The sequence below is a fragment of the Humulus lupulus genome, chromosome 3, assembly GCF_963169125.1.
Source record: "Humulus lupulus chromosome 3, drHumLupu1.1, whole genome shotgun sequence".
Taxonomy (NCBI): Eukaryota; Viridiplantae; Streptophyta; class Magnoliopsida; order Rosales; family Cannabaceae; genus Humulus; species Humulus lupulus.
Genome location: NC_084795.1, coordinates 9,606,108 through 9,629,819, shown reverse-complemented (window position 1 = coordinate 9,629,819; position 23,712 = coordinate 9,606,108). Strand labels below are relative to the sequence as shown.

Below are 23,712 nucleotides of genomic sequence, written 5' to 3'. Positions count from 1 at the left end.
GCTTGGAAGTTGATGTCAAAGCGATGATAGCATTTGGACACAACATGACCAACACGGTTGCAAAGCTGGCACACAGGGCGATTGCTTCTTCCTCGACCACGGCCACGACCACGACCACGGGGAGAGTATCCTCTTCCTTGAATGCCATTCGGTCCTGCATTACCATTGAAGTTAACAGATTTCTTGAACTGTGCAGCAAGGTTAGCACTAGGAGAGGTGAGATCTCCAGAAACAGGGTGTTGAGCTACTCAAGTCGCATCTCCTGACTTTGTAAAAGGAACTGAACTTCCTGCAGGGTTATAGTATCATGTCGAGAGGTAAGAGTAATTACAACAGGGTCATAATCGTGTCCAAGACCACCTAAGATGTACAGAATTAGATCTTCATCAGATATAGTTTGCCCTGCAGCAGAGAGATTTTCAGCAATGATAGTCATCTTTAACATGTAATCATGAATAGACAAATTTCCTTTCTTGAGGGACTGAAGTTGGAATCGAAGCTGGAGAGTCCTAGCTTTTGACTGTGTAGTAAAAAGAAGTTCAAGGGTGTGTCAAACCTCAAAGGAAGTTGTACACCTTACAACATGACCAAACATGGTCTCTGAAATGGAGTTGAGCATCCAGGAGAGAATAGATTGGTCCGTGCGCCGCCATAAAACATAACCAACGTTTAGTTGGCGTGGTTCATCAGGAACAGGTCCGCCAGTGGTGTTGTCTACGAACTGAGGAGGACAGACTTTGATGCCGAGAATGAAGCCTTCTAAATCGTGTGTACGAAGGGCTGGAAGAATCTGAGATTTCTAGAGTGAGTAGTTCCCTCTGTCAAGCTTCAATGTCGGGGGAGCAAGGCTTTGGAAGATTGATACAGGGTTGGTGGCAGCAGGAGCAGCGACTGAAGCGGTCGGAACAGGAGCATCAGCAACAGCAGAGGTTGCACTTGTGACTGGGGTGGATTCACCAGGAGTCGTCATGGACAGAGGTCAGCTGCTCTGATACCAAGATAAAAAGGATAAAAACAGAGAAAAAAAATGACTGAAATATTGAATGTATATTGACTGTATTGATTGCTCCACTGTTACATTCATTAGACTGATATCAATTGGTATTTATATACAATTGGTAAGGAGACAGAGGGAATAACTAAGAAATATTCAGGGTACGAAATTCCTGATTTTGTGCAAACGGTTACAACAGAAATGTACTATGCCTAATCATTGCTAGCTCTCATGGTAGTGGTCATCATCAGATTCCTTTTGAGCAATTCCATTATTTTCAACAGACATCAACACAATAACAAAACAACTATACATATATCTAAACAACTAAGCAACAACACAAAAACAACTATACATAAACCCTAAACAACTAAAAAATAATACAAAATAAAAAAAACATGCAGGCTAAAATGTAAAAATTGCCTTAAAAACATAAAATTGAAAAAAAAAAACTTTGTTAGTCCGTAAAAATGTAATTTTTAGCAAAATTAAGTGTATTATGGGAATTTTACTTTTTCTTTTCTAGTCTTCTAGCATACTTTCTTTGGGAGATAACTCTGATGGTATCTTGGTTGGGAATATTAAAAAATTGGAGATGGTGAAGAGAATAGGAGTTAAATGGAATAAATTTAATATAAGTAAAAAAAATAAATATTTTATTTGTGCATGATTGGAAAAGTCGTTTCATTGGAATAACAATCCAATTAGAGTCATTGCAACCATTTTAGAGGCCTTAGGCAAAATAGGACTTTTTTAAAAAATAATTTGGGCCAGCCCAATCACAAAAAAATGCATTTTTTTCAAAGAATAAGGCTTTTTATAAGGAAAAAATTGGACTAAATTTTGGAGCTGTGGGCCAGGCCCCTTTTGTCCTACCATTAAGTCGTATTCCAATCCATTATAAAACAACCAAATAAATTAATTGAATGGAAATAGAACATATCCATGGTTATCAAACTCCTTTATGTAATCTAATAATTTTTTTTTTGTTCTTGATTAAAAAAAAGTGATTAATATTAGTAGTACTCACGTTTTGAGAGTGGGATTAGATTGAATATAATTAGATATATTATCTTGTTATTAAATTAGAAAGAGTATTGAAAACATTAATTCAACAACTTAAATAATCCTCTAGTTTAGGATTAACTTAATCCCCATTAAAAAATTTGAAATAGTTTTATCCTATCAAATTCTCATCCTTATGTATTTTCATGGTAAAAAAAAAAAACTTGTTACTTTGCCTCTAACCTATTTTATTTTAATTTATTCAATCTATTATATTTTTGTTTTATATGTTTTAATTCAATCTTATTCAGTTTCACTATTCAACGTGATCAATATGTAAAAAAGTACCCCTAGTCTAATGATTGACATTACTCTGAAAAAATTATTAAAAAAATTTGTTGGTACTAAGTATTATTTATTTACAATTGTTTGATGGTGAAAGAATACCAATATACTAAAAAGGAAAATTTTACACCAACAAAATCCAATAAAAATGGGTCTCATATGGCATATAATAGTAAGTATATATACTATATAGATCCAGATTTGATTAAGATTACAAGACAACATATAATATCAATAATTGGATTGGGATTGGAAGAAATGGGTTGAGTTAATTTCTTACAGTAGTTTTATTTAAAGTCTGAGAACACTTTTCATCATTCAAATTAATTCATTAAAATTTTACTCTTTTTTTTATTTTACCTCAAATTTTTGTATAATACTATACATTAGCTACTCTATATTTTTTAAATATTATATTTTTATTAATTAAAATAATATAAAAAATAATTGATTTAGAGAAAAAAAATTCAAGAAATAAAAAAATAAATCAAATTGTTTAAAGTAGAAGTGAACTATCTCTATTTGTAGACATAGAAATCAATGTGTTGAGGTAAAATAGAGCATTGCTTTAGCTCTTCTAATAGAAGGGTAAACAACTTTTGGAATTTTTTTTAAAATTTTAGTTATACAATACCTATAGCGAGTGCTCACAAGTTATCTACTCCAAAATGGAAATAATGGTACCCAATTTAAAAGAATATGGGAAAGTTTTAAATAATTTCCTAAAAAGAAGTAGCAAGTGTGTCAAATAGAATATGACACAAATTATAATCCATAGAATTCAACAGCAAAAGAATCACATTTGATAAAATAAAAAAAGACAATAGTGGCATCACACTTCACTATGCCTATTATATACCAATTTGTACGGACATTTGGAAGCTATTTTTTTTTTAAAGGGACATATTGTTTTACTTTGAAACTATAGTACTTGTTTAGGACATTTGGACCCACACACGTTTGACAAAATAGTATAAAAATACTTCTTAAGTTTAAATTTGGTTAAATTATTACATGTTGTTCTCGTAAATATATATATATTTATATATACGCGGTAGGGGGAAAAATACAAAATGTTTTTTGGTGAGTGGCGAAAATACCAAATTTTTATTAATAATTTACTTAAGTATCAATTTTTTTATTTTGGCAACAATAATACAAAATCTTTATTAATAGTTGCACTTAAGTATTAATTCTTTTTTTTTTGTCATGGCAATAATACCAAATATTTGCTAATTTTAAAACATAATTATTTAAAATATTCCTTGAATAACTTTTAAAATCTATAAAATCAATTTTAAATTATTAAAATCTAAACAAATTAAATGGAAAAAATAAAAAAAATTGAATTTATATTTAAGGGTAAATATTATTAGAGATTTAGTATTATTGTTGTAAATTTTTCTTAAATTATTTTGAAAAAATATATAAAATCAATTTTAATTTATAAAAGCATATAAATAACTAATAAAAATTAAATAAATATAAAAATAAAAATAATTGAATTTATATTTAAGTGCCACTATTTGATCCATTTTACAAAACACAAGGTCATAAAAGTAATTTGTCAAAATATAAAGTCCAAATAAGTAATGAGACAAAACACATGGTCTAAAAAAAATTTAAACTCTATTTATTTATATCATTTGGTATCTATTTATACCATTTTAAAAAATATATATATTCTTTTTTACTTTTTGTTTAACCAAATAGTTCAAAATAATCCCTTAAAAATAATTTTGGTCAATTTTTTTTAATATAACTAAAATTCCCTTAATTTTGATTAAAGATTGAATTCTAAATTATATTTTATTAATTTAAAAAATAATAAATATTAATTGATTAAAACTATTAAAAAATAATTCTCGGCTCAGAGTTTCAATAGGATAATCAAGCTTGAAATATTATTTGTCATCATCTACCTTTATCTAAGTCGTTCATTATAAGCTTCGAAAGTCTTCTACCTTATCTCTTAGATGAGAGCAAGTTTTATTCTATATTAGTAAAGAGTTGTAAGTTAGCAAGCTTATGGAATAATAGATTTTATTAGTTGAAGGTGAGATTCTAGCAGGTATAAATTGATTCAAATGCTTGTTATTTATTGTTCATTATTAGGAGAACATAACCTGCCACAAGCGATACAAAGCATATACATATGTAATATTTGCCCCGGATATCACCCCAAAATGTCTCCAAATGCCTTAAAACTTTTTTAGTAATCTTATATACTCGAAAGAAATACTTTAAACCCAAAAAGAAGAATTATAGATGCATATATCACAAGTCAAACCGCTCATGTTGACTTTAGTAAAATCATTATGATGTTTTTACCTATTTCTGCCTAGCCAATTTTACTATATATTAAACCAATCCTAGTTAATGATTTCTATTTTCCTGCTAGCCCCATTATCTTCTCACTTTGGATCGCTAACTAGGAGGATGGAGAGTCACATCTTTGTTTTGTTTTGTTTGGTTTGGTGAACAAATACATAGTCAACTGTTTTTATTGTTTGATGTCTAGCTAACATGCCTAGGATAGGACTTAATTATTATTTGAGTGAAATGGAGTTTCCTCCTTTCCGGACTTGCCCTCTGCTTTGTAATGGCCTTTGTGATTTGAATGCAAACTTAATTATTTTATTTTCAGTGTGCAAGCACTCACAAAAATGTAACTTGAATTTGAACCATTTTGTAACTTCGACCATAGGCATGGATGGTATCTTTAAAAAATTAAAATATACTCGCTGATAAAAAAATCGCCGAAAAATTATCTAGGTACCGAAAAGAGAAAAGAGAAGGAGGTGCACCAAAAAAGCACCCTATATTATTTATGATGTATGAAATAGTTTAAATATTAAAAATTTATACAAACACTATAGAGTTATTCATATAACGAAAAATATTTAAAAAAGGAAATATGCACTACACACTCCTCTTATAGTATATAAATAAATATAGGATAATTTTGTTTATGGGGCTTCATTTTAAGTTCTATCGGTGGGGCTCAGTGTTTCTCGACCCGTGAATAGTTTTCGACGCGAATTTTTTTTTTGTGACTGTGTATATTGTAGCTATTTAAAACATCCTGCAAATTTTCAGAAAATTCCGAATAATTTACAGTACCGAAAACTAGTTTCAAACATGTTGCTTTTCACGTGCATAATAAAAATTAGTCATACGTGCAACATGTTTGAACTTAGTTTTCGGTACTGTAAATTATTCAGAATTTTCTGAAAATTTGCAGGATACTCTAAATAGCTACAATATACACGATCATAAAAAAAATTCGCGCTGAAAACTATCACAGGTCGAGAACACTGAAAACCCCACCGTTAAAACTTAGAGTGAAACCCTATAGGAGAATTCCCCTATAAATATATATACTACATACCTTCACCTTCCACTGAAATCTAGTAACACTTGATCTCTTATACTATCATAAACAGAATTGGCATTGCTACCTCCATTGTCATTGTCTTCACAAGCAAGCAAAGATAGAGTCTCTTCCAAATGATCAATCAATCGATCATCCTCACTAGCCCAAGGATGCTTTTCCACTTTTCTTAACCCTTCCAATTCAACTGCCACTTCTTTCATCGAAGGCCTATCTTCACCATTAACACTCAAGCAACTCTTAGCAATCATAGCCACTTTCAAAACTTGCTCTTTATAATTATTTGCACTATCACCCTCAACCTCAACTATTTCAAACAATCTATCCCTTTTCAATGAACACAAGAAATGCATAGCCAAACTCCTCTCCTCTTCCAATCTATCGAAAGAGATTGCTTTCTTTGCCGTTAACAACTCGACAAGAACAACTCCAAAGCTTTAAACATCACTCTTTTCAGTCAGCTGGTTTGTCTGCAAGTATTCGGGATCCAAGTATCCGAGAGTGCCTTGCACCATGGTGGCCAACTCTACTTGATCTTGGGGAACCAACTTCGACGCTCCGAAATCAGACACTTTTGCAGTGAAATTGTCTAGAAGTGTGTTCGAAGGCTTCACATCTCTATGAATGATCGGTGTTGAGGCTGCCGAGTGAAGATAAGCCAAAGCTTCAGCTGTTTCGGCGGCTATTCCCAAACGAGTTTCCCAACTCAACTTGATGGATTTTTCTCTATCGTGTATGTGTTCGGAGAGAGTCCCATTTGGGACAAATTCATACACAAGTAAAGGAACTTGGGTCTCCAAACAACATCCCAAGAGTTTGACAATATTTTTGTGGTTGATTTGGGAGAGAACAACTACCTCGTTGATGAATTGTTCGGTTTGGTTTTGGTCAATGAGCTTTGACTTTTTTATGGCTATTATTCTATCGTCCGGTAAAAAACCCTTGTAGACCGTACCGAAACCACCTTGGCCAATGATCGTGCTCTCGTCATAGTTAAGCGTTGCTTTGATGAGCTCTTCTTCTGTGAAGATTTTAGCCGTTGATGATGAGTTACCTTCTTGTCCAGAGAGCTTTTGCTTTAAAATCAAACCATCATTTTGTTTGAAAAACTTTTCTTTAAGTTGCATTAGCTTTCTTTGCTTTAGAACTAAGTAGAGCCAAGAGCTGCTGATGAACAAGGCAACAAAGCCGATTGCTACACCTATTTATTCCAAAATTAATTAAGCAACATTAGAAATCTAGACAAAAGTAAAATTATTTAGAAAATGAGTGTTTCAAGATTTATTTAGTTTTGTTATTAGAGTATATAGCATCCGTAATTCATGTTCGTACTTATGAATTAATTGCGCATGCACTCAAGGTAGACGGTGAACTTGCATAGTTAAATAATTTTCCATTATTCTTGTATGATGTATTACACTCTAAATATTTTCAATAAATGTGTTAAAAAAAAGATTTATTTAGTTTTGGGGAGTGATATTTACACCCGTAATTAATATAAACACGCTATATTTTTTCTTACAAAGCTAAATTACAAATTTATCTTTATGTATAATGATTAAAATATATTTTAAATTTTAATTCCATTTGTACTTTCAATATGTATACCTCACCTACCAAAATTAAAATATAATTATAAACTAAATAAAATCTTTAAAATTAGGCCCCTTTACACATCATGTTGTTTTGTTCATATACAGTATATATATATATAATCATAAAATGTATATATATTATTTCTTTTTAAAGAATTATAAATTTTAACACCTAATTTGGAAAAAATAGAAAGGTGTAATTATAAATAACAATATTTTTATAAAATAAGATGGGGTGAACTTAGTTTCGGGTTGTAAATCTAAGTTTTTGAGGTACAAATATAGCTCCCCTTAGTTTTTTACACACCACCTAAAAAATGTATAGTAAAAAATTATATTTCTATAAATATTTATTATTTAAAATAGTTTAAAATATTTTTTACACTCAATTAAATAAAATATATATTTTTAAGAATAATCTAAGTTTTTGAGGTACAAATATAGCTCCCCTTAGTTTTTTACACACCACCTAAAAAATGTATAGTAAAAAATTATATTTCTATAAATATTTATTATTTAAAATAGTTTAAAATATTTTTTACACTCAATTAAATAAAATATATATTTTTAAGAATAAGAAAAGCCAAATAAATATTTTTCTTAATTTATAATTAAAAATAAAAACAAATATAAATATAAATTAGTCAAATAAAAAAAACTATCTTATTAATTAGAATCAAAACCATTTAGAAAATTACAACATTAAATTTTTATATTTGTAAAGATTATAATAATAACAATTATTTTTTAAATAAAAAATAAAAAATTAATTAAAATATAAGTGATATATGTTATATATTTTGGATGTGCTAATTAATCAATTTTTATTTTTTTAATATTTAAATAGGATATTTATGCTAATGTTCTAAAATAATATATTTAAAAATAATTAAATAATTACGAGGAGTGGAAAGAAAAAATAGGTACTAGTAATAGACTCGCATAAATTAGTATTATTTTAGGTAGTAAATTATTAATCTCAACATAATAACATACCAATGCAAATTTTAATGAGTGGGAATTGACTTCGTTCCACGCAAGTATAACTTCCTTCTGGTTTATTTTCGCAGTGCTGAGTTTTGGTGCAATTAGTTGGTCCTAGGCTCAGGCATTCATCAATATCTGCAAAATTTAAAGATATATAATATTTTATTATAAAAAAATTTAAATAAATTAAAAACTCAAATTATACAAATATAAATCATTAAAAAATGTAAGCTCAAGTAGTTTGGTGTGTGAAGTGCGAGACAGACTCTGTTCAACAAACAAATGTAAAAATAATATGAAATTAAAACTCTTTTTTCTTGGTACTTAATTGCATTTTAGTATTAAAATATTGTTCTATCTTTTTAATGTTATTATGTTAGTGTTTAGATTTAAGTTTTTTTTTTTGGATAAATTTACCATTATGTTAATTTTTTTCAAGTATGTTTTAGATATATAATTTTTATGTTTTGTTTCTCATTTACATATTTGATAAGAATATTTTTTAGATGATTTCTTATTATTATATATATACATATTTTTTATTTTGTGTATATTTGAAAATAATTATTCAATTTTTTGGCTGGCTAAATTTGTTTTTGGAGAAATTTACAAAATATGTACAAAATAATAATGCCACTAAAATATGACTTTTTTCTTTTAGTGTTTTTAATATTTTTATGAGTTATTTTTCTCATATTTTTGTAATATTATTTTTGTTTTTTTTCTTCTCATATTTTGGTAATATTATTTTTGTTTACCCATAGTTTTTTTTACGTTGTAACCGGTTACTAGTGTCAAAATTGGTTATTTTAAAAATTGGTCTTTTGGAAAAATGACATATTTTTTGAAGTCATTTAACTCTGATCTAATTTTGATAAGTGTTTTTAAAATGACATCCAACACTTCTGACAGCCGATGGAAAATTTTCAGATATCTTGTCAAAAAATTCAGACAACTAGTTAAAAAAATTTGTCAGCTCGTCGAAATTTTAGACAAATGTCATTTTGCAAAAGATTATCAAAACTATGCCAAAGTACAAAAATAACTTAAAAAGATTAAGCTATTTTCACCAATTACTCTTTAAAAATTAATGTAACAGTAACCGATTCCTACTGTCAAAATGTTTAACCAATTACTTGTGTCGAATTAGTCATTTTAAAAATTAATGTAACAGTAAACTATTACCACAAAAAAAAAACTTATGAAAAAACCCATAAAAAGTCATAAAAAATACACAAAGTTGAAATCCCCATATTTACCAAATTTATTTTTAAAAAATATCATATTTCATTTAGTTTAATTTTTGTTTTTTGTAATGAGTTCTATTTAATTTGGGCTAGCTAAAGTAGTATATGGGGGGGTGTAAGAGCACTCTCATTCGGTGCTCTACTTCAACTTTTAAAATACCTCCCAAAAACACACATTTTTCTATTTTACCTCTAAGTTTTACATTTTACCATACATCAGATTCTCTATTTTTTTCTCTATATCATTTAAATATTATATTTTCAAACATTTTTTATTCATTTCAAATATTTTTTATAACTATCAATAATATCATAATATATTTTAATATTATAATATTGGGTTAAAGGATGAATAGTATACATTAAATATAGCTTGGTACTGTAGCTTTATGTAAAAATATTTGTAAAATACATCATCCAATGTATACACATTTTTGTTAGTTTTAGCTATTTTTTACATTTTTGTTGGTAAAATACATCATCCAATGTATACACATTATGTAGGCGCCTGATACGTGGCACATCGTGGGTGGTGACGGTACGTTTTACGAGAACTGCGTTTAATGGCCTAGCCTATGCCCAGCCGTCGTTTCGTATTTTGAGTGGAAGGCCTCGGATCCCTCATCAGGGCCATCCAAGAGCCTTCTACACGTGATCCTTCACGCATATAAAAGGGGGTGGCTACTCTACGCACGGGCCACCCTTTCATTCGAATTTTTTCAAACCTCTTTTCCTCTTTCCTCTCCATATTCCAGAAGAACGAAACCCTTGATTCTGTTGCTGCCATTTTCATCGTTCAAGAAGCTTAGGCGCACGGATTTCTCCGAAGCTTTGGAAGCTACTACATCGATGAAGCTCCTACCAACGCAACACTCCCGTCTATCTCCCAGTCATACACAGTAAGTTTCCTGACCCTGCGCACTTTGAAAACATGCTACTGTAGCTTAGGTAAAAAAATTTACTGTAGCCGCATGCAAGGGTTTTCAGGGTTTTGTGGATATGGAGGGTGACAGCCCTTTTTTTAGGTTAGGGTATATTTGTTGTAGGAAATCGCTTTAGAGTATGGATTTCAGGATACTTTTTCTGGGGAAAATTTCTGGGTAGGAGTTTTGGGAATTTTGGGTGCAAAACCGGGTAGCTTAGGGAACACGCCTCATAAGCGGTTTTGTAATTTTCTGCCTATTGAAACTTTCCCCCCAAGGAAAATTCTATTCTGAACCCCCTGACACACGAATTCCGAGTAATCTGGGATCTGTTGGGAGTATATGCGCGTGTTCGCTGAACCGCGTGGTTCCACTCTCCACGAGCTGGGCTTACCTCAGCTCGTGCAAATAATAATTGCTTCTTCCTCCTGCTTGGGTCGCCTTTTCTAAAGTGTTTTATTTTGTTTGCTAGGCGACCAGATGGCTCCAAAAAAGAATCTCCCCCAGAAGATCGTTGGAAGCTCGGCCTCCCAGCAGGAAAAAGGAAAGGCGGTGATGCCTAGCTCCCCAATCCCCCGTTTCGGGCCGGCAGTGGAGAAGGAGGTCGAGGTGGCCCCTGACGCATTCTTTGAGGCGGAGAGAATCGTCTCGAAGATAACCGATCAGACAAAGATCAACAAACTCTTCCTCACTCACAACATCGCGCTGGGGAAAGCCTCCGTCATTGCCCGACCTGCCTTCGACGACGAGCGGAGCTGCGCACCGCTCGATGAACGTTCGCGGCCTGGAGCGGTGAACACTTTAAGGCAGGGGCCTTCCTTCCCCTGGATCAGTACTTTGCTGATTTCCTGAACTTCGTGGGGTTGGCCCCATTTTAGCTCCCCCCCAACTCCTACCGTCTGCTGGCAGGATTGAGGTACTTATTCCAGAAGCATGAGTGGGAGGTCCCCACTCCTGCGAATATTTTATATTTCTTTTGCCTCAAAGCCAGCCCGGACCAGCGGGGGCGAGGCGACGGGTTTTACTATCTAACCCGATTTCCCAACACGGCGGCGGTCATCGAACTGCCTAGCCACCCTAATGATTTCAAGGACCAGTTCTTCATGTCAACTGGGTTCCGGAACTATGAGCACCACTACTTCACTCGTCCTCGTAAGTGCTTTCTGACCCTAGCCCGTGTGTTTAAATATCACTTTAGCTCCTCCTGCACCCCTTTCTGACTTAAACTCATTACGCAACCATCTTCGCGAGGACAGAGAAATCTGTGACCCTCGGGGCACAGTATGAAACACTGGCGGGCTTGCCCCCAGTGAGAAGGATTATCGCGTGCTCGTGACGGACGAGACGATGGTGGCCTGCAAATTGGTTTTTCCGAACCAAACACTGAACCTAAAGAGGTCCCGGGGGCCGCCTCCAGCTCGGGACACCAGACCTATCAACATGGTGGAGGTCGCGGAAGATGAAGACGAGGAGGACGAGGGCGAGGAAGTTCCGCTTGTGAGGAACAGGAAGAGGACTTTGGAGGTCGCCCAGGGGACGGGCGAGGAGAGGATCCAATTCGGAGCAGCCGCGGGTCCTTCTGGCCAAGGTAACCCTTACTTGTTTAGGAGTCTAGATAGGGCCCCTGCAGACCCCCGGCTGGCTAGGTTCAATCCTAGGCAGCTCGTCCATCGTCACAGGAGCGATCCGGACTTGAACACACTTCTGCTCGATTGTGTCGACCGGCTCGTGCTGGATCACCAAGAGAGCCGGCCTATGGGTACCGTAGTAGTAGATAATACCCTAGCTTTTAGGTTGATCCTATTCGAGGAGTATGGGACCAACCTACGCACATGGCCATCACTCCAGAGGGGTACCTATGCTCCGGGGCTTAGGCAGTATGTAGAAGAATCTAGCCCCGAGTCAGAACCGGACCCAGAACTTGCGCCAGTTCGGGAAATAATCGTCTTAGGCTCTTCCAGCTCGGGGGGTAGGGCTCCCTTAGTATTCGTATACTTTTTAGCGTTAACCCTTTGTCTTTATCTCTGTATGATTGCTAACTTGTAATAACCATGTTTTTTTTTGTTTGACAGAAGAGATGTCTCAGCCCGAAGATAGCTTGCGGGGTGTGGTCTTCGGGGGGAACCCTCAGCCGGGCCAAGACAGAAAAGGCTCCAGGGTTCCAAGAGCACTGCTGGGGTCTCCACCAAATCTCCGGCAAAGGAGAAGAATAAAACCCCGTCAGCCCAGGTCGCGGGGGCGATCCTTCCTGCTGCCGGAGCAGGACGAATGCCTCCACCGTCTCAGCGAGTTCCGCCTGCCGCCCAGGACGTGGGAATGGAGATCGGGACTCCGTCTACGGCGGCCTCCGATGTACGCATCCCGGTCAATCCCCAGGACCTGGAGAAGATCCCAGAGGCCTTCCGGGGAACGGTGTACGAATTGGCGAACTACGCCGTTAGCCATATCTATAAGTTCACCGAGAAGGAACTCCAGACTATTGAGACAATGAGCCCGGTTGACGTTATGGACTCTTCCATGAGCATGACCCTAACGGTAAGCTGCCCTATTCTTTTAAAGCTTTTACCATTACGCTCTGCCTTATTTTTCCTCTGAACCAGTTTATCTTTCATTCCTCGCAGGGTGTCGTCGCCCTTCACCGAAGCATCATCAGGGCCAGAACTCAACTCGATGACATGAGGACCGAGCACCAGGCCACCCTTCAGGAGGTTAAGGTGGCTAAGGATGCCTTGGCGACCTCGAAGGTCGAGTTGGAGAAGACTCAGGTCGGCTTGGAGAAGACCCGCCTGAAGGTCCAGGAGCTCGAGACCTCCTTTGCCACCTCACAGGCAGACCTCGAGGCAGCGAAGACGGAGATCCAGGCCGCTCAGGCCGCCCTGGAGGCCGAACGGACCATCTCGGAGCAGTCCATGCAGGATCTGTTCTATCACTGTTGGGCCTACAATCCGGAGGCTAACTTCTCTTTCATGCCATCGGGTCTCTGGGCGCGCTTGCTGGTGAAGTTCCAAGCTCGCCTCGACAAAGAGGCGCCGCCTTCGGAGACTGGGGAAGCCTCTGGTGCGGCGGAGCAGGGTGAAACGGCGACCTCCAAAGGGCCGACTGACGGAGCTTAGGGCGCTTTTTCTCTTCTTTTTCTTTTCTTGCCTTTGAATATTTTGAAGTATTTTATGTAACCTTTGCATGAGGTGTTTTCACCTCGAGACAATTTGCCTTACACCTTTAACTTATATTTTTCATGCTTTTGGCTGCAATATATATATATATCTTTTTGATAAACTTAGTTCGTGTTAACCGCTATTTATATCTCGAGCTCTTTGAAAAGGACAGCGAGCGATAAATAGATTTACATCAACGCCTAAGTTTTATGACCCAGTTAAAACCAGGAACTTATTTGGAAAACTTAGTTCGTGTTAACTTTTATCCGTATCTCGAGCTCTTTAAGAAGAGCAACGAAACCTGGATTTATATTAACGCCTAAGTTTTATGACCCAGTTAAAACTAGGAACTTATTTGGAAAACTTAGTTCGTGTTAACTTTTATCCATATCTCAAGCTCTTTAAGAAGAACAAGGAGAAATAGATTTAAATCAACTTCTAAGTTTTATGGCCCAGTTAAAACCAGGAACTTATTTGGAAAACTTAGTTCGTGTTAACTTTTATCCGTATCTCGAGCTCTTTAAGAAGAACAACGAAACATGGATTTAAATCAACTTCTAAGTTTTATGACCCAGTTAAAACCAGGCTAGGACTTAGTCAGCGTTAACCCTTATCCATATCTCGAGCTCTTTAAGAAGAGCAACGATCCATAGATAAGGATCAACATCTAAGTCGTTAAGGAGACCTGGTTATATCCAGGTACCATATGCCCCCCAAGTAACTGGGAAAGGGTATTTCGTGGTTACTTTAAGATTACAATTGCAAATATGCGTAAAAAGCTGATTTTTATTAATACATAGAAAGTGGTTTTCCAGGCCTTACAAGTGGATCATTGATAATATTTCTTCAAGTGGATGGCGTTCCAAGTCCGTGGGACGGTCCCTCCATCAAGTCGAGATAACTTATAAGTTCCCTCCTTGATGACTTCGATGACCTGGTATGGTCCTTCCCAGCTCGGTCCCAAGACTCCATCTTTGGGATCTTTTTCGACCAGGAAAACTCTCCTTAGGACCAAGTCGCCAACGCCAAAGACGCGTTTTCTGACCTTGGTGTTAAAGTAGCGAGTGATCTTCTGCTGATAATGGGCGAGCTGGAGTTGCGAATCCTCTCACTTTTCATCAACTAGGTCTAGGGAATGGCATAGGAGCTCATGGTTCCGACCTTGGTCATAGGAGTGGACTCTATGCGACAGAACCTTAACTTCCACGGGGAGGACTGCTTCACTCCCGAAGGTTAGGGAGAAAGGAGTATGACCCGTAAGAGTCCGATGCGAGGTCCGGTATGCCCATAGGACCTTGGGGAGCTGTTCCGGCCAGACTCCCTTTGCTTCGTCTAATCTTTTCTTAAGGCTCGCCTTTAGAGTCTTGTTGACAGCCTCGACCTGGCCGTTCGCCTGAGGATAGGCCACGGAAGAGAAGCTCTTCACAATTCCATGCCTATCACAGAACTCGGTGAACAGGTCGCTGTCGAACTGAGTGCCGTTATCGGAGACGATCTTCTTGGGCAGGCCGAAGCGACAGATGATGCTTTTAATCACGAAGTCAAGCACCTTTTTAGACGTGATCGTTGCCAACGGCTCTGCCTCGGCCCAATTAGTGAAGTATTCGATGGCGACCACGGCGTAACGGACCCCGCCCTTTCCAGTGGGCAGGGCGCCCACTAAGTCTATTCCCCAAACGGAAAACGGCCAAGGGGCCGAGATCATTTTTAGCTCGACTGGAGGAGCTCGGGCAACTGCAGCGAATCGCTGGCACTTGTCGCACTTTTTCACATATGAGATTGAGTCTTTGGACAGAGTCGACCAATAATAACCTTGCCTGAGAACCTTTAAGGCCAAGCTTTGCCCCCCTGTGTGGTCTCCGCAGAATCCTTCGTGAATTTCCTGCAGGATGGCCTTCGCTTCACTTGGAAGAACGCACCGGAGGAGAGGTAAAGAGTGCCCACGTCGGTACAACACTCCATCGACTATCGTATATCTCGGAGCTTGATATAGGACTCGTCGCGCGTCATTACGTCCCTCAGGCAGCTTGCCCTCGACGAGATATTCAAGAATGGGGGTTATCCAGGTCGGCCTAGCGTCAATCATCTCGACCTCTACCCGATCTCATTCTATATTTGGTTTCTCCAAGAATTCTATTGGCACCAACCCCAGGGTCTCTGTCTCTCCCGAGGTGGCAAGCTTGGCAAGAGCATCTGCATTGGCGTTCTGCTCTCGAGGTATCTGTTCGATCGATCCTCGCTCAAATGCGGATAGCTCGGCTTTTACCTTCGCCAAATAGGCGGCCATTTTGGGTCCCCGCGCCTGGTATTCGCCCAAGACCTGGTTAACCACGAGCTGGGAGTCACTGAAGCTCTGGACGGAGCTCGCCTTTAACTCCCTGGCTATCCTTAGGCCGGCCAGCAAAGCTTTGTATTCCGCCTCGTTGTTGGAGGCCTTGAACCCGAACCTTAGCGCCGAGTGGAACCTATGTCCCTCGGGGGATATCAGAATGATTCCGGCCCCGGAGCCATTTTCGTTGGATGAACCATCTACAAAGATCTTCCATAACGATTGGGGCGAGGTGAGCTGAGATGAGTCCTCCGCTGGATTCTCCTGGAATCCCGTGCATTCTGCCACAAAGTCGGCCAAGGCCTGACTCTTTATGGCAGTTCGTGGAGTATAGAAAATCTCGAACTGACTAAGTTCGACCACCCACTTTAACAAACGTCCCGATGCTTCAGGCTTTTGCAAAACCTGCCTTAGAGGTTGATCGGTCATGACGTGTACCGAGTGAGATTGGAAATACGGCCTGAGCTTTCGCGAGGCCGTAATTAGGCAGAATGCCAGTTTTTCCATCAGCGGGTATCGTGATTCTGCCCCGAGGAGTCTCTTGCTAATGTAGTAGACTGGCTTCTGAGCTTGGTCCTCTTCTCGTACCAGTACGGTGCTAGCTGCATCTTGAGTGACAGCTAGGTAGAGAAAAAGGGGCTCGCCGGCCTTGGGCTTGGATAGCACAGGCGGTTCAGCCAGATGCACCTTCAGGTCGAGGAATGCGCTTTCGCACTCTACTGTCCAGTCAAACTTCTTGTTTCCTCGGAGAAGGTTGTAGAAGGGCAAACACTTATCGGTTGACTTGGAAATAAACTAGTTCAGTGCGGCCACTCTCCCTGTCAAGCCCTGGACATCTTTCCGCGACCTAGGCGAAGGAAGCTCGAGCAGTGACTTGATCTTGTCGGGGTTTGCTTCGATTCCTCGGGCATTAACTATGAACCCCAGGAATTTCCCGGATGCAACACCAAAAGTGCATTTCTGGGGATTGAGCCTTATGCCATATTCTTGTAGTATGTTAAAACATTCTTCCAGGTCGGAAACATGGTTGTTGACAGTCTTTGACTTAACAAGCATGTCATCAACGTACACTTCCATGTTTTTTCCGATCTGGTCCGCAAACATTCTATTTACTAGCCTTTGGTAGGTAGCTCCGGCGTTCTTCAGACCGAACGGCATGACCTTGTAGCAATAGACATTAGTCGGGGTCATGAAGCTGGTGTGTTCCTTGTCCGCCGGATTCATCGCGATCTGGTTGTAGCCTGAGTACGCGTCCATAAAGGACATGAGCTCGTGCCCCACCGTGGCATCTACCAGCTGATCGATCCTTGGCAATGGAAAACAATCCTTGGGGTAGGCCTTATTCAGGTCAGAGAAGTCAATGCAGGTCCGCCATTTCCCGTTGGGCTTTGGAACTAGCACGGGATTGGCGACCCAAATTTGAAACTTGGCTTCATGGATAAAGCCACATTTTTTTAGTCGGGTCACTTCTTCTTCTAGGGCTTCAGCTCGGGTTGTTCCTAAACGTCTTTGTTTCTGAGACTTGGCAGGAACGCTTTTATCCAGGTGGAGCGTGTGCATGATGACACTCGGGCTGATCCCTACCATGTCCTCGTGCGACCATGCGAATACATCTAAATTAGCCCGGAGAAATGTAATCAGCTCCGTCTTCCTCTTGCTATCGAGGTTTTTCCCGAGCTTGACCATCCGTGATGGATTTTGTGGATCAAGGTTCACCTCCTCGAGCTCCTCAATAGCCTGGAGCTCGGACTTGTCTTCGCCTATTCGGGGGTCAATGTCCTCACTAAGGGCGACACTTTCCCCTTTGGCGATTTGAGGTTTTTCAACCTCAGGAGCCGCCAAGGGTTCCTGGGATTCCTCTTCACTCAGAATGGCCATAGCCAGCTGCCCGACTTTAGATTTTCCCTTCATGGAAATGATGTAGCATTCCCTGGCAGCGAGCTGATCTCCCTTGATGGTGTAGATCCTTGTTGAAGTAAGGAATTTCATGGCGAGGTGTCGAATGGAAGTGATAGCCTTGAAAGCTATGAGCGTAGGTCTGCCCAAAATGGCATTGTAGGCAGTCAATGACCACGAACTCAAGTAGTTTAGAGACTGTCCGAGACTCTTCTCCTAGGGTGATCACCAGCTCGATCGTCCCTATCGCTGCCGATCCTTCCCCCGAAAAACCATACAGCGTCATGGAGGTTGCCTTTAGATCGGCGACAGTCAGACCCATCTTCTCTAAGGTGGATCGGAATAAAAGGTTCACCGAACTCCCGTTGTTTATCAGCACCCTTCTTACTTTCCGGTTGGCGAGCTGGACTACTACAACCAAGGGATCATTGTGAGGGAACTAGACATGGCCTGTATCTTCCTCCGTAAAAGTGATCGGTTGCTTCTTTAATCGTTGCTGTTTTGACTGACGCTGCTCCGGGACGAACTCCACTCTGTTGTGAGCTTTTAGTTCATTCACGTATCTTTTCTGGGCGCCTCTGCTCATGCCAGCCATGTGCGGGCCTCCAGAGATGGTAGATATCTCTCCTCCGACCACGGGACGATGGACGTCTTGATCTACCCGAGTCCCGGGCTGACTGGCTGGGGCGTCTGGGGCAGGCCGACTCGCTGGGACCCTGTTTCGTGAGTATTGAGCCAAGGGGCCTGGTCGGATGAGAGTCTCTATCTCATCTTTGAGATGCCTGCAATCGTCGGTATTGTGTCCGACGTCGTTATGAAAACGACAGAATTTGGAAGTCTCTCTTTCCCTTGTGGTGTTTCAATGGTTCCGGCCTCTTCCAGGGGACCCGAGTAGAGTTGGCCAGGAAGATACTTTCCCTGGATTGGGTGAGTTCGGTATATGTCGTAAACACGGGCTTGAACTTGTCTACAGACTTATTCTTCTTTTGGCCGTGCTGATTGTTTTCGCCATTCCCCTTTCTTTTGCCTCCACCGGGCTGGTTGTTCTGTGTGACGTCTGGGGTCGCTACCATGACCTCCGTCCCCACTCCAGCGGGCTGCTTGGGAACCTGGCTGGTTCCCGCGGCTGAGGCTTCAGCTTCTTCCAAGTTTATCCATTCTTTGGCCCTATTAAGGAATTCGTTGACTGAACTGACTCCCTTCTTTTGTATATCCTTCAAGAGATCTCCTCCAACAAGGATTCCGGTTCTCATGGCCATGAGCTTGGAGCTTTCATCCGCGTCCCTAGCTCGGGCAGCGAAGTTCGCAAATCTGCTCAGGTAGGCCTTCAGCGTCTCACTGGGCTGCTGTCTCACATTGGCCAGGGAGTCAGCCTGAACACGGGCGGCGTGGGAGGCGCGGAATGCCCTTTTGAAGTCAGCTGAGAAGGTCTTCCAGGAGCTGATTGACTGTCTTTTACTTTGCTTGAACCACTGTCTGGTAGGTCCGGTCAGTGTGGAGGGGAAGATCAAGCATCTCAGCTCTGGGCCAATATTATGGGCCATCATTAGGGTGTTGAACATCCCTAAATGGTCCGACGGATCTCCGTCCCTGTTGAACTTCGACAAGTGAGGCATACGGAAGCCAGATGGGTATGCCGTCACTGCTATGTTGGGGGTGAAGATTTCCATCTCGTCTCCCGAATCATATTCGTCTTTTTCTTTTTCTAACAGGAGCTTCCTCATTAGTTCCTCCATTTGAGTTAGGCGCTCGAGGGTTTGGTCCTGAGATCCTTGGTTATTCCGGGGCTGCTCAACAGCTCCGGATCCGTTGTACATATTAGGTGGGTTATTGCCCCTCCTATCTTGAGATAGGTTGTTTGGGACATTCCCTCCGTTACGTACTTCGGATCGGACCCCCCCCCCCCCCCCCCCCCCCGAGCGAGCCTGACTACCATCCCTGGCCCGATCCTCTCTGTGAGAGTTGAGGCGATCTCGAAGGTCGCCTCCCTGGGTGGTCTGGTGACTTTGTGCCGAACTTAGTCGCTGACGTAGGTCTCCTCCAGAGAGATCACTCCGGCGACTGCCGGTCCAATGACTCCTGCTGGATAGGCTTGGAGTCCGTCTTTGGTGGCGAGGACCTGAGCTTTCTTTCGGCGCCCTGCTACACCGGGAAGGTCCCGCTGATGGTGGGTTTCTCCTACTACTCCCGAAAGCTGGGATGTCTCGGACGGGCCGAGGAGGAGACGGATATCTGATCGGAGATGGAGGATGCCTGACTGGAGAAGCGATCCTGGTTCCGTCTGGACGGATCAAATTTGGTGGGGGCCTTTCGGCCCTGCCAATTTGCTCGTCCCGCGCCGGGCGATCTGGATGAGGCGCAGGACGGTCTTCGGGGACGGGTTGACGTCGTGGGCCCTCCCCGGATCTCCTCCGGTAATTTCCTCGAACTCTCCTGGGCGTCCTCGAGGATGGTTGAGAGCTAGGAGTTGACGTCCTAACCGAATAGCTGTACTGCCGTTGTCCGTTCCCAGGCATTTCCTCGAAGTTTGCGTCTCGATGGTACGATGAAGGGGTGGAGTTGGCTACTGGAAGTCTATCCGAACGGCTATGCCTGGACCGATTATCCCGGCGAGACTTAGGAGCCTCACCGTGCCTCTCTCCAACGTTAACGTTGGTTGTGAGAGGGGGTAGTCGGGACAGGATATCCTGGATTTGCTGACTAGCAGTTGCTAACTGGATCCTCAGCTGAGCGTTCTCCATCTCCACCGCAGTATAATAATACGGGTTCGGATTAGGTGGCCGGGGCGCCGAACTACCAGTATCGTCTTGGCCCGCCAGCTGCTTTCCTGGCCGCTGCTGGACTTCAGGAATTTATTCATCAGGGATGGCGGTGTGATGAGCCTCCTGTCCATCATGTTGTTCTGTCTCGTTGCCATGCCTGGATCGAGTAGTCACCATAGTTGGATGTTTGTAGCAGCACTAATCGAACTTGCTCTCAATGAAAGCACCAAACTGTTGACGCAGTTCTTCGCCAACAGGTAATTAAGAGAAAGGGAGAAGAGGATTAGTGCCAAATATAGAACCGTAATAGATATAAGATCTTAGTGAATGAAATAGGTGACTCGAGACATGTTTTTAAGTGGTTCAAAGGTTAAAATCCTTCTACTCCACTAGTCAATATTATTGATATATTCTGGGTATTTGGTTACAAAGTATCTCTCCAGGGACTATTTGTTCCAACCCTTATCAACTCCTAGGGTCTCCATATTTATAGGAGAAGGCACCTGGAAGTTGGTAAAGGGGGTCATGCGGTGACCTTCTTATTTATCATATCAACTCTGTGACATTCATGATTAATTCCTAAACCTGACACATAAGTATGGTCAAATCGATAGGTAAGGAGATAATGGGCCGCACGGCCCAACCTAGCCGTGGGTGTCTGAACACGCATGTTCCTGCAGCGTGTCCGAGAAGTCAGGGAGATATCGAACACGTGATGTCAGATATATGCACGTTTATCTTGCGTGTGTTGACTTTACAAGGGGTCGTAGCCTCCATATCCAGCTCGTACCATGAGCTGTGCACCTGACCTGACCTTCGGCCTTCCGATTCCTTGCCCCCTGTCTTGGGAATCTTGGCGAGTCCTTGAGGATTCCTCGAGATAAGGGGGGACGACCTCAAGACAGGAGCTCCGACCTAGAGGATGCTTATGGACTAACCACGATTAGTCCGAAGCTCGGCCTGCTAATCAGCCCGTAGGAAAATCAGGGCGTACACATATATATATTATACGATAAATATGTATATATATACACACATATTAGCATATATATTAGAAGATACATATATACATATATTAGCATATATATACACATATGAATATGATCACAATCAATAACTTCCTATATGATATATATATACATATTGATTAGATAATATATATATATACCTGAGAGTGGAGATAAGCTGGTTCCGTGGCTGCTGTGAGCTGGTGGGCAGTGGCTGGTGCCGTCGCTGGCGCTGCCGTGAGTGAGCTTGTGTGAGCTGGGGTGCGACAGAGGAAGAAGGTGAGTGACATATTAGCAATAGCAGGTAGCAGATATATACACATATTATCTATATGACTTTCTTTCTTTATGATAAATATATTAGCATATATATATATACGTATTGATCATATAATATATATATATACCTGAGAGTGGAGAGGTTGGTTGGTTTCGTCGCTGCTGTGAGCTGGTGGGCGGTGGCTGGTGCCGTTGCTGGCACTGCCGTGAGTGAGCTGCTGTGAACTGGTGGGCAGTGGCTGGTGCTGTCGCTGGCGCTGCAGTGAGTGAGCTTCTGTGAGCTGGGGTGCGACAGAGGAAGAAGGTGAGCTGCTATGAACTGCCGTGAGTGACTGAGAGAGAATGAGGGGGCAAATGCTTGCTATTGTATTGCTGGTGGTGTATTTTAGAGTGACTCTCACTGAGTAGAGTGAAGTGAAGTGATGAAGGGGTGCGGCGGAGGAAGAAGGTGAGACCATGACTGCGTGAGAGAGAGATTTAGATATTTAGGTTTTATATGTACTCTGTAGGGTTTTAATTTTTAGTGTGTAATAATAAAAACAAAAAAGTAAATAATATAATATAATATATATATGTATATATAACAGCTACCTTATATATATATATACACAGGTATATTGGGTTGGGTTGGGCTATCATTGTATGGGCCTGTGGCTGAGCCGAATTAATTCGGTTTAGTATATATACCACCAAATGGACTTCGGCCTAATAGGGGTCGGCCCAAATCGGCCCATTTTCGATGTGGGTTGGGTTGGGTTGTCGGCCCACAGTGATTTATGGGCAGCCCTAACATTAGATGACTCAACAAGATCATTAATGCCGAACCGACCTCAAGTTCGACGAAAACTAAAAGCGCTTGTGTGACTTACCCATCAGTCACTTATCTATTTAAGCTAGTGACTACCCATCAGTCACTCATCTGATTAGAGCCATTGTAGGAAAGCCCAGGTAACGGTTTCGTTACATGGCTATGGGCACCGAGCCCCATAGTGACTTGCTTGTCAGTCACTCATTATGGTTTAACAAAACCTCAAAGTGATATTCACTCATCTGTTCAGGGCTATAAGCTCTGTATGATCATTCTGATCATCATTTGCATGGCTTTGGGTACTGAGCCCCGTAGTGACTTGCTTGTCGGTCACTCAGTATGGTTTACCAGAACCTCAAGTGTTAAATCACTCATCTGATTAGGATTGACTTGATAGTCATCCAATCAGGAGGGCAGGATTTCTTATCCTAGATTCCCCAACATTATTTGAATTTACTTGCATGCTTGAATAAAGATATGTTTGCTAGGCATGCCAGATATGATTTGATATCATGATATGACTGTTCATGAGCATATTGAGTTTTCTTGCTGGGCTTCGGCTCACGATGCTATGTGGTGCAGGTAAAGGCAAAAGAAAGATGGACCATCCTTGAGTTGGAGAGCTTAGGTGACGATGTGTACATATGCAGCTGCTCGACTGCCACGGCCAAGGTTTGAAGGAGAGGAACTAGGGTTAAACCCTATTTTGCCGCTTAGATCGACTGGTTATAAATATTTTGTTGTAATAAACCTTTAAATTATATTTTTGGGATCCCAATGTATATAGTAAACGTTCTAGTGAAACGTTATATCTTAACCAAAAATTTTAATCCCTAAACCGCTAATCATACTTAGTTACACGATTATGGCCAAATGACTCGATTAGCGAGTTTAGCATTGTTTAAAATGCTCACCGTAACGGTCCCTGGAGTTTAGGGCGTTACAGCAGCAATGTAAACATGTATGAAAAATATACGGGCATACGA

General features: G+C 40.6%; 1 pseudogene; it reads right to left on the bottom strand.

Annotated features, from left to right (window-relative positions):
* Window positions 1-5,700: 5,700 nt before the first annotated feature.
* LOC133823612 (putative wall-associated receptor kinase-like 16) lies at window positions 5,701-22,376 on the bottom strand (annotated as a pseudogene).
* Window positions 22,377-23,712: the final 1,336 nt, after the last annotated feature.